Source organism: Schistocerca serialis, chromosome 6, assembly GCF_023864345.2.
Source record: "Schistocerca serialis cubense isolate TAMUIC-IGC-003099 chromosome 6, iqSchSeri2.2, whole genome shotgun sequence".
Lineage (NCBI taxonomy): Eukaryota > Metazoa > Arthropoda > Insecta > Orthoptera > Acrididae > Schistocerca > Schistocerca serialis.
In genome coordinates this window covers 446794903-446807030 of record NC_064643.1, presented here as the reverse complement: position 1 = coordinate 446807030, position 12128 = coordinate 446794903, and positions in this window count along the sequence as shown.

Sequence of the window (12128 nt, the reverse complement as noted above, 5' to 3'; positions counted from 1 at the left end):
ATAACATTGAATCGACATGTCAAAAAGTCTGTAATGACACCAAAACACAAATTTGTGAGCATTTCCAAACTGTTTTTTCACATAACGAAAATGCGTTACAAAATCACGAATTAGCCATAAAAGAACTGCAAACTATTGTTCATGAAATCATAAGACCTTGCAAGCTAAAATTGACTCAGTTGCATCTACCGATTCGGTTACGCAACTTGCAAAAACTCAGGAAGACTTAAAAGACATAGTAGATACTCTGAAAATTTGTTCAGAAAGACACATGGAGGAAATTAGTTCATTATCAGAGAAAGTAGTTGAACTTTCGGATCAGCTAAATAATTTATCTACGAAGGTAGATGATAATCTGAATGTCACAAAACGGGTAGTCTTTAATGACACAGGAGAGTGCGCACAAATTAGGAAATTCAAACAAAATCAGAATAAAATTAATACGCAACACCAAAGAGAAATCCGGGAAGTACAAGATCAGCTGATACAGGTAATACAAGAATTACGTATTTCAGAGGACACTCGCGCTCCAATACGGGAAGAGGGACATAGAAATACTGAACAGCCACAAAATAATAATACAGGGCACTTCGGAAATTATGAAAGAAATTGGCAAGGTACACCGAATTTTGAGATGGAACCGCCGAAACGACGTAACAATGACCGACATGCGACTCGCCGACATGATGATTTTGACTATAAGCTGTTCATTACTACACATAAATTCAAAACATTTAAGAATTCTGGCAACGACATTCATCCAAAAGCATGGCTTCATCAATTCTCTCATTGTTTTCCTCCCAACTGGTCATTGGAGCACAGGTTAGAATTTATGTGCGGCTACTTAGAGAATGAACCAGCTGTAAGAATGCGATCGATTGTTCACGATTGTCACAGTGAAGGAGAATTTAATCATGCCTTCCTCTCAGTATATTGGTCTCAAGCTACACAAGACCGAGTAAAACATAGCATCATGATGATGAAACACTTTGAACAATCTGAATTTTCCAGTCTTGTCAAATATTTTGAAGACATGTTGCATAAGAATCAATATCTTTCAAACCCACACAGCCGTTCAGAACTCATCCGCATTTGCTTAATGAAATTGCCTGAACATTTAAGAAATATTACTTTGGCAGGACGTTGCAAAGACGACATTGAAGCTTTTCAGGGACTCTTACAAGAATTAGAAATTGACACAGTCAGTCGCGGGATGCGAAAACAGGAAAACAATCACTACAGGTCACATCCGTCACAATTCCGTGACGACAGAAACAATAACTGGACACGACAAGTCTATTCTTACAACGCAAATCGTGACCAAAACAGACACCACCCATATGACAACCACTGGCAGAGTAATAGTAGTTACAGAGAAATATCGCATTTCCGTAGTAATGAATATGACAGAGATTACCATAGAAACAGACAATATGGGAACAAAAACAATTATTATCAAGGGAGACAGAATAGCTTCAGACGCAACAGTTCAGCGCACAGTTATGATTCCTGGAGAAATTCTCCACCACATGAGCGACAAACAAGAAACTATGTAAACTACCGACAAAACGACAGACCTGAATTCCATCAGAACTGGCAGGATTCAAACAGAGCAGGGAACTCTCGACAAGGTGAATTTGTAGAAGTTAGGTCTCCTAATCCCAATAACGATGCGCGCCAACAAAGAGACAGACAATGACTCGCACCGCAGGCAGCCACGTGCGGCGGCTGGCTCAGAGAAAAATAACATAGCTAACCTTGAGAAAAATTCCAGTATTCTTTACCGACGTATATCACATGATAATTACGTTCAAGTTGAAACTCTTGAGTACTGTGAAGAGTAAAGGATTGCACCACATTTCACATGTAAAACAGTTTATTGAAAGATAATCTGCTTTTTAATTTAGTCTTTGCCATAAAACTTTTCACTTCATGCTACTAGTACAATGTCACACTGAGAAACTGTTAACATGCAACAATGTTTTGAAGTTAACTATTCAGTCTAGAACCTAGGGAACATTTTTAAACAGAAATTACGAATGCATTGTTATAGTGAACAGACCACACAGTGTTGTTATTTCTGCATTCTTGCTTGTTGGTTGCACGATTACGTAACGAATATTGGGCTTACATACTTAGAACATATACTGGTACTGCTAATGAGGTTTTAATGCAACATTTTGGTTTACTTGAAAATAGATTATGGATTTAAAGTACTTTCTGTGAGATAACAGACGACACAGTGGTTAGTTTATGTGACAACTACACGGTTTTATCACGACGCTACTAATGAGTGACAATTTACAATGTTGCTTTTGCGGTGTATCTGTTTTATATCTGCACAGTTTTTCTGCATTATTCTGGAAAGTAAAACACGTTTTAGTAGTAAATTTTGTGGTATAGCTACAATGCGACAGCCTTTTCCATGGCACAACAATACGTTACATTATAGTACTTTCTTGATCATGGTAAGGTACGTAATAACTACGATATCTATACGCTAGGCATTTCACTTTCGTTTATGATGAGGAAAGTACATTGACTTCAGCAGAACTTTGCTTACAGACGACGATAACTACGACACTTCCACAGAGATAATCTTACAACAAGATGCACAGTTTAGCGCTACAGTACATGTATTTGAGTGATTAATTTTGTACTTAAAACATTTATTTTTAAAGATTTTTGAATTACAAAGATACAAAGGTTTTCCGTGATACATTTCATTCCATTGCTGTAATCTGTAACACCTGAGGGTATAATTACATTAATCCTCAGGGGGGTACACGCCTACTTTGTGTACCATGTGTTTGGCAAGCACAAGGAGCCCTAGCTAATATGGTATTTGCTTATACAACTTTACACATCGGTACCATATTTCTCTAACACATAAATTACACAGCTATCTGATTATTTAACAGAGAAACAAACATTTTTTTACTACATCAGTGACACATGTTTAAGCAATTACACAGATGGATAACTTCACACTTATGAAATTGTATTTTGTCTGTACTTTGTGAACTGTTCATATTTTTTCAGAACCATTGTGATACTATGAGAACTTTGAATGACGTATTTGGTATGGGATCATGATTTTTAAAGTACGTTTGAGGTATAACAGTTTTGAAATGAGCAGAGAATTTTTTTAGGTTTCAAAATATTCAGAGAGCTACAACGATTTTGAGATGTGATTGATCTGTTATGATGTTATTATTACGACGAGGATGTGTATTATGCTGTTGAGGTATGTTTATGATCAATACGATGATGCTACCGTATATGAGGAATTTGATTATGCTACGTATTTTTTATGATGAAATATTGAAGAAACAGGCGAAATACCCTCAGACTTCAAGAAGAATATAATAATTCCAATCCCAAAGAAAGCAGGTGTTGACAGATGTGAAAATTACCGAACTATCAGTTTAATAAGTCACAGCTGCAAAATACGAACACAAATTCTTTACAGACGAATGGAAAAACTAGTAGAAGCCGACCTCGGGGAAGATCAATTTGGATTCTGTAGAAACACTAGAACACGTGAGGCAATACTCACCTTATGACTAATCTTAGAAGAAAGATTAAGGAATGGCAAACCTACGTTTCTAGCATTTGTAGACTTAGAGAAAGCTTTTGACAATGTTGACTGGAATACTCTCTCTCAAATTCTAAAGGTGGCAGGGGTAAAATACAGGGAGCAAAAGGCTATTTACAATTTGTACAGAAACCAGATGGCAGTTATTAGAGTCGAGGGACATGAAAGGGAAGCAGTGGTTGGGAAGGGAGTAAGACAGGGTTGTAGCCTCTCCCTGATGTTGTTCAATCTGTATATTGAGCAAGCAGTAAAGGAAACAAAAGAAAAATTTGGAGTAGGTATTAAAATTTGTGGAGAAGAAATAAAAACTTTGAGGTTCGCCGATGACACTGTAATTCTGTCAGAGACAGCAAAGGACTTGGAAGAGCAGTTGAAGGAATGGACAGTGTCTTCAAAGGAGGATATAAGATGAACATCCACAAAAGCAAAACAAGGATAACGGAATGTAATCTAATTAAGTTGGGTGATGCTGAGGGAATTAGATTAGGAAATGAGACACTTAAAGTAGTAAAGGAGTTTTGCTATTTGGGGAGCAAAATAACTGATGATGGTCGAAGTAGAGAGGATATAAAATGTAGACTGGCAATGGCAAGGAAAGCGTTTCTGAAGAAGAGAAATTTGTTAACATCGAGTATAGATTTAAGTGTCAGGAAGTCATTTCTGAAAGTATTTGTACGGAGTGTAGCCATGTATGGAAGTGAAACATGGACGGTAAATAGTTTGGACAAGAAGAGAATAGAAGCTTTCGAAATGTGGTGCTACAGAAGAATGCTGAAGATTACATGGGTAGATCACATAACTAATGAGGAAATATTGAATATGATTGGGGAGAAGAGAAGTTTGTGGCACAACTTGACCAGAAGAAGGGATCAGTTGGTAGGACATGTTTTGAGGCATCAAGGGATCACAAATTTAGCATTGGAGGGCAGCGTGGAGGGTAAAAATCGTAGAGGGAGACCAAGAGATGAATACACTAAGCAGATTCAGAAGGATGTAGGTTGCAGTAGGTACTGGGAGATGAAAAAGCTTGCACAGGATAGAGTAGCATGGAGAGCTGCATCAAACCAGTCTCAGGACTGAAGACCAGAACAACAACAATTGAAGAAGTGTCGACGAATACGTATATGAATAATGAGTAGTGGTTAGGGACTCTGATTTGTGGAAAAGGATCTTGGAAACCAAGAATCGTACTTTAAGAGTTATGAACTGTGTGTAAATGTGCGAATGTATCACAATGCGGACGAAAACTTTTTGAACACTGTTATATTCATAGGATTTTGTTTCTACACAACGCAGATTCTCGACCTGTGAAATTTTTTATATGAGACTGTCACTGTATTGCAAACTGGTGTCGTAAATATTTCAGTAAGAAAGTTAAGTGACCACCTTCACGTAATGCGTCGTGGGCACCCAGCTGCGTGACAATCGCCTGGAAAAAAGCCATTAGTGTGTGCCTTTCAGAGGCACAGGTGGAAAAAAAAGGAGGCCGTTATCCTCGCTATTGACATTCCTTTGTAGAAAGCATCGCAAATACGACATGCTCAAACTTGAAAACATATGATTATACTGTGGAGCTCTTAATTTATGATATTTACTAAAATGCCTAATGAAACGATGAGAAACATTTCACAGCTATTGTCTTGCTAGTTGAGAGAAATGCCATATGGCTTGCTTTATGTATTTATTTACTCATTTTGTTTAATATCTAGTTTCTAGCTGCACTGCACCATTGGTTAAAATAAAATTTAATAGATATACTAATAGAGTTATTTTATGCCTATGGATCCAGTCAATAAGAAATTTATGATCTACTTCCAAGAAAACGAGGGCACTTAAATAGACATTTCCCTTCACAGGAATTGCATAAATAATTTTTTTACGATTTGGTAACTTATGTGCTAGTGTAAGTTCTTGTGATGCATCACTCTAGTGTTAAGATGTGACATAGGTATTAAACATGGCCATTTTTACTGTAATATTTTTTCTGCTTGAGCTTTGTCATGTTTAGATATAAGTTATTGCGTTTGCTGCTGCTTGCTTTGCCAATTTCCATTTTTTTTGGTCATTGTTGTTGGTGTTAATTGTTCGGTGCTGCTGCATTGCCTCTTCCTTAGTTTAGCATCTGAGCTCAGTAGATTTAAGTTAGCTTAAGAGGGGGTAGACTATATAAGAGAATGAGTTGCGATGAATTGAAAGAAATACATTGAGAAGTCATACGAGAAAAGTACAGAAAGCAGGTATAGATAGGATTTTTTGGAAATAATGAAGAACGAAGGGAGATCTCCGAGAAGTAAAGAAAGTTTTGTTTGCAAAATACTGCAGTAAAAGAAACACTGTCCTTTCCTTGTGTTAGCCAGCCGAAGTGACCGTGCGGTTCTAGGCGCTGCAGTCTGGAGCCGCGCGACCGCTACGGTCGCAGGTTCGAATCCTGCCTCGGGCATGGATGTGTGTGATGTCCTTAGGTTAGTTAGGTTTAAGTTGTTCTAAGTTCTAGGGGACTGATGACCTTATAAGTTAAGTCCCATAGTGCTCAGAGCCATTTGAACCATTTGAACGTCAAATGGGCCGACTTGGAGCAGGAGAGGGCACCACAGGACATTTTAATTTCCACTGTCTATACTTTTACAAATAAATTCGTAAAAGTTTGTCAGAATGACCATGAGGATTCAGGATTCACACTCATACTAGTGGAAGTTCAAAACCACAATAAAATAAGTTTTTTTGCATCTGAAATTTCATCATTTTTTCAGTTACTATTGGCTGCATTTGTCGCTATAGGTACACTTTTGTTCATAAGTAAGAGAGATTCTTCGATGAATTTTGCACAGCTTACAAACCATACTTACAGGTGTATGAAACTCTAAAATTTTCCAGATTAATTAAAAACTGTGGTAGAAATTGAGATAATTAACTATAAAATTTCAGTTTTTTTTCTAAACATGAAGTTTAAAATGTAACAGCTCATTCTTTTCTCATAAATTAAATAACTTCTAGAGTTTCGTACACCTGTAAGTATGGTCTGCATGAGGTGCAAAATTCATCGAAGAATCTGGTGTAGGTGAAGATGGAGCGGTAAATGCCTTGGTACACATTTGGAAAACGTGCTACTAACTATAATATCGAGTAAAATTTATAAAGCACTCTACTGATTAGACTTATTAGCATGACGTTGCACACCCCCTGACCAACAGGCATTCACAGATACGGATGGGAATGTTGTCATAAAGCCGTTGTATCCTGTTCTGAGGCAAGTTGGTTCACGAGTATTGTAACTGGTCCTTGATATCCTGAGATAGTTGACATCCAAACTGGTCTCACACATTTCTTTTTTTTTTTTTATAGGGAAATAGGGAACTGACCCGTGGATCTTTCCTGCCACACGCGTACCTCAACATAGCGTAATCAGTTCATACAGACACGTGTAATGTGTGGACAAGCATTCTCCTGTAACACACCAGGATTCAGGATGGCAGTGGTGTACCGTTTATCGTCAGAGTTCACTACCAACCCTGACCTGAACTTTTGTACCTGATGGCTCGCCACAAGCCAGGAGTGATACCGCTACACCTCTACAAAACGCTGGAAAAATGGAGCTTCTCCTCCGGTCGCTGCCATATACGCCAATAACGGTCATTCGCGGTAATGCCGATCTGCTATTCATTGCTGCAAAATGGTTCAAATGGCTCTGAGCACTATGGGACTTAACATCTGAGGTCATTCCCCTAGAACTTAGAACTACGTAAACCTAACTAACCTAAGGACAGCACACACATCCATGCCCGAGGCAGGATTCGAACTTCATTGCTGCACATTGGGACGCCATTCATTAGCAGTCCATGCTTCCCGGTCATGCCACCGCTCCAAATGTTGCCGTTTGTGTTGTGATGTTAACGACAGCAGATGTGTGTGATGGCAATTTCCCTTCTCCAGCTGCTGCTAGTTTCCAACCAATGGTACTGGAAGACACAGAATGTTGTAAGAGAGTCCATGCCTTGTTATCGGCTGGCAGACGCAGTTATGAAGGTGTTACGGTGTGCTTGGTAGTGAGAATTGATTGACCGAAACCTTGATAGCGAATATGGCTACCTTCACGTTGCCATGCAGTCAAACATCGGGCCACTGCCACATCCGAATGCCCCGCAAATCTGGATATTGTACGCTCCGAGCAGCCGGCCAAAGGGAGACTCACCACGAGACTCCATTCAAACTCAGTCAGTTGTTGATAATGCTGTCTAACAAAAGTGCGCTCCGTATCAGTGGCTTTCACAGTGATAACACCTGAAGCTGTTCACGCCCCTTGTGTATTCTTCAAATGGTTCAAATGGCTCTGAGCACTATGGGACTTAACTTCTATGGTCATCAGTCCCCTAGAACTTAGAACTACTTAAACCTAACTAACCTAAGGACATCACACACATCCATGCCCGAGGCAGGATTCGAACCTGCGACCGCAGCGGTCGCGCGGTTCCAGACTTTAGCGCCTTTAACCGCTTGGCCACCCCGGTCGGCGTGTGTATTCTTCCAGACCTGGTAGGAACACTAAATGCGATCAGTACTAATGCACTCTGTTCAACTCTATAATCATTTACATGCCCTCAGAAAGTGTATACATTTACGAAGTTACATTGACATCCGACATATCTTCATGATTCAATATTGTGGCAAGTGTTTTGGTTATCATACTAGACTGTTGCATGGAGGGTCGTGAGTTCAAAACTCACCTGAACTGTAAAATTTTAATTTTCATATTCGGTTCGAGTACATTCTAGAAGTATCCACAAATGGCTAGAATCAGTATACAGGAATGTTCTGTAACTGTGTATATACCGTATGTGTTCTGGCCGGCGGCAGTTCGCTCCGCGATCTTGTATGTGCAAGTGCTGAATAAACCTTCGTTAAGTGAAGTTAATGTTCGCCATTCGTCTACTTACACCTTCCTCTATGTGACAGTCTCTGTCAGGCAGTGTAGTTACGTCGTTAATCTTTGCCTCTATAGACGATGCACAGATACAGGGAAATAGACCTTCATTAAGACAGCTGAAAACTGCTCGCTGTTGTTACGCAGCTAATAGAGATTAAATGTTTGCTGAAAAGAAAAGTTTGTAAATTATATTTTATACGTTAACTTAATCAACTGCACATTGTCCAGAGCAGTAAACAGTGTGTAACAGGTATAAGTGCAGGTATTTATTGCTGACTAATGGTGGTGCACTGAACGACATTACAGCAGTAATTGTGTCACCTGCCGACTAATAATTATAGCTATTACAGGTAGTGTGTTTTTAGGCTTGTTAGTACCTCAATGTATGTGTGGCAGGAGCAAGCTATTAATGTTTATTTTCCCCAGGGCAACGGGTCAGGCGGTGAAATGTCGACCCGTGGACACAATCCTGTTAGCCTATACTGTCAGGTGTAGTACACTTGATAGAGCAGTAGCGACAGTGCAGAAAACATCAGGTCGTAAACTTTTTGAGGTATTTGTGGGAAGACTGTTCGACGCAGAGCAAATGAAAAAAAAAAAAAAAAAGAACAGCCAACACACTGATGTGTGTACAAATAAAGGTATCACATATAAATTATCTGCACTTACATCTCTTACATCTGTACAAAAATTCTGCTGATGGAAGGCTGCCAACTGCGTAGGTCACGGAGATTTCGGTCAGCAAAATTAGCAACAGCAGCTGCGTGAAGACGGAGCAGTCGGCGGAACGCGACTCTAAACGTTATTCACAGGCTGCACCCCAGACCAACCACCGCACTATTGCGCCGACCGTAAAGCCCAGGGCACCCACCGCGACCAAACGGACTACGCAGCCGCGAGAACTAAGCCACTCACAGAAGGCAGAGGGACCTGAGGGACCTGATTTAATTGTGGTCGGCCCGCAACGACGTTATCGGCCGTTTGGCAGATATCTGTCCGGTCGCTATCGAGCGCACGACAAATGAGTTTTCCGCAGCTTAGCCGGATCCGGATTACGGCTGATGCGTATCAGGGGCGCAAACGGCGTCTTATCGATGTCTCATCTGTGGGGGCTTTGATCCGCGCCCCTCGCCCCGTGTTTACATCATACGCTCCGCCGCCGCCGCGTCCGTCCGTGTCCCCAGTCCCCATTCGGGTCGCTCTCCAAACAACGTTTGGACGACAACGCTAGGAAATTAAGTGCTCAGTTGCTGTGATTTTCTGCAATACGCAAACATCGCCTTTGATTCCTCTGAATGCAGCTACTGTGAAAGCTGAATGTAACATATTACTTTCCGGTTGGAGAATGGGCCATAATGTGGGTGCAATGGCATCTAACTAGTTTACCTCATGTTTAAGAAAAGGAATGCAGATAAATCACGTCAAGTAAAACGCGGTTCCCCTCTCCCTATTCTTCCAACATTCATCTGTCCTCCTGTAAATATCCTTACTACGCCGACTACCTCCAGCTTTAACTTACAAGTGAACCTACCCAAGGAATACACATAGGTTTTGATCGGCTTTGAACATGTAGAGTAGAGCAAAATAAGACACGCATGTTTTTTATAAGTGCCCATATCACCATTAAGGGAATGATGCACCACCTTGAAAATACTGAGTTTAATATTTCTGAATGAATACCAATGAACCGGTAACAGATACAAAAAGACATTTCAGATAAAAGTTCTATTGTTTTTCTTAATGCACCTTACAACGGTTAGAGGCGCCATATCACTGATTGCACGGCCTCTCCCGCGTGAGGTTCGAGTCCTCCCCCGGGAATGAGTGTGTGTGTTGTTCCTAGCATAAGTTAGTTTAAGTAGCGTGTAAGTCTAGGGTCCGATGACCTCAGCAGTTTGGTCCCTTAGGAATTCACACACATTTGAACGTTTGAACAACGGTGCACTCAGATTTGTCGAAAAAGTCATTTTTTTCGAAATCCCCTGTAACTTGGTAAGCAAAACCAAAGGGCATTTAGCATTTTTTCGACCCAAACAATTCTGCACTTCCTCGTTGTAGCCAGGATTCACAATAATGTTACGACAATAGTATACAAACAATTTCAAATATAAAATAATTAAATCTGAAATTGTTAACACGCGAAAAAATTATGGCAGATGTAGAAAGAAAATACAAATACAACACATGAGTAAAAGATAAATAAATTAAAAGAAAATGTATATATAGAACAACATATTCAAAATATACATTTAGAATATATTTGTCTTGGAAACACTTATTAATCAAACCAACATGACTACGCGCATTGAAGCGGGCGCATATCAGGTGCGCGAAGAGTGATATGGAGATATTTCTAGCTTATTCACGACAAATGTGTGTTTGGAATACCACTTCAACATATGTGACTGAGTTTGGTGTTAACGATGCCACACATTTTGCTATTATAGTCAAATGTCGAAATGAGAAACAAAATAGTGGGAGAATTTCGACAAGTCTGGGTGAAGCGTTGTAATGTACGTTGAAGACAATAGAACTTTTATTTGAAGTTTTTCTTATATTTGTTACCGTTTCAATGGTATTCATTCAGAAATATTAAACTCATTTTTTCCCAAGAGGGTGTTTCACCCCCCCCCCCCCCCCCCAGACCTGAAAATGCAAATGCTGCGATTGTCCTGATGAATGACGATCTGTCTTCAGTCCTAAAGTTGGCGTAAAATCTGCAAATGCAAAGAAAGTCACAATTATTCTTACTATCCCATCAGGAATTAAAAAGTTCATAATTTCGCGAACAATTACCACCTATCCTGCTTGATAGTATCCCAATAGCTAATCAAAAAACATTGAAAAACTTGGGTGTAACTTTGCACCTCAGCCGAAAGCAGGAAGATTGCCTGTCTTTATGCTCTTAAAAAGTTGTGGAGCATACGAGTATTTCCACAGGATGTAACACTAAAACTCGTTCAATTACTGCCTTTACCGGGGCTCCACTGCTACGATGTAATCCAACACGGTTCGAGTTGTGAGAACAGCAGACGGTTAGAACTAACCATGAATGCTTGTGTCCGTCACATCTGCAACAACCGTCTATTTATCCGTCGCAGTTAGATTGGCTGCGGCCAGACAAGTTACGTGACTACCATACTTTAAATTTACATCGTCGTCATCTCAGTGCACATGCACCCCAGTACCTTGCATCAGAGATAAAGTACCTGTTTCTTCATCGTAACTGAACGACAAAATCTCATTTATCTAGCATTCTACCCGTGGCCATTCAAAAAGAAAAACATTGGCAAACTCTTTCTCTGTTGCTACCATCCGCCAACAAGCTGCCCTGCACTATGTGTACACTTAAACACCCTGTTGCATTTAAGAAAAACCCTTCTAAGGTTTCTCTTAGAAAAATCTAACGTATATGGTCAATTTTCCTTCTATGGTACAGTAAAGCCAATGCTCCTATCTTCTCCCAGTTTTTCTATATGTCACGCTACTTTCTGTGCCCTTATTTCCATTCAGTGCATAAGATGAACAAACGCTCATAGCACTTGAGGCATGCACTTCAGAGCCCATGTTTATTGGGAATTTTTTTCTTTTTTGGTCCATGCTACTACC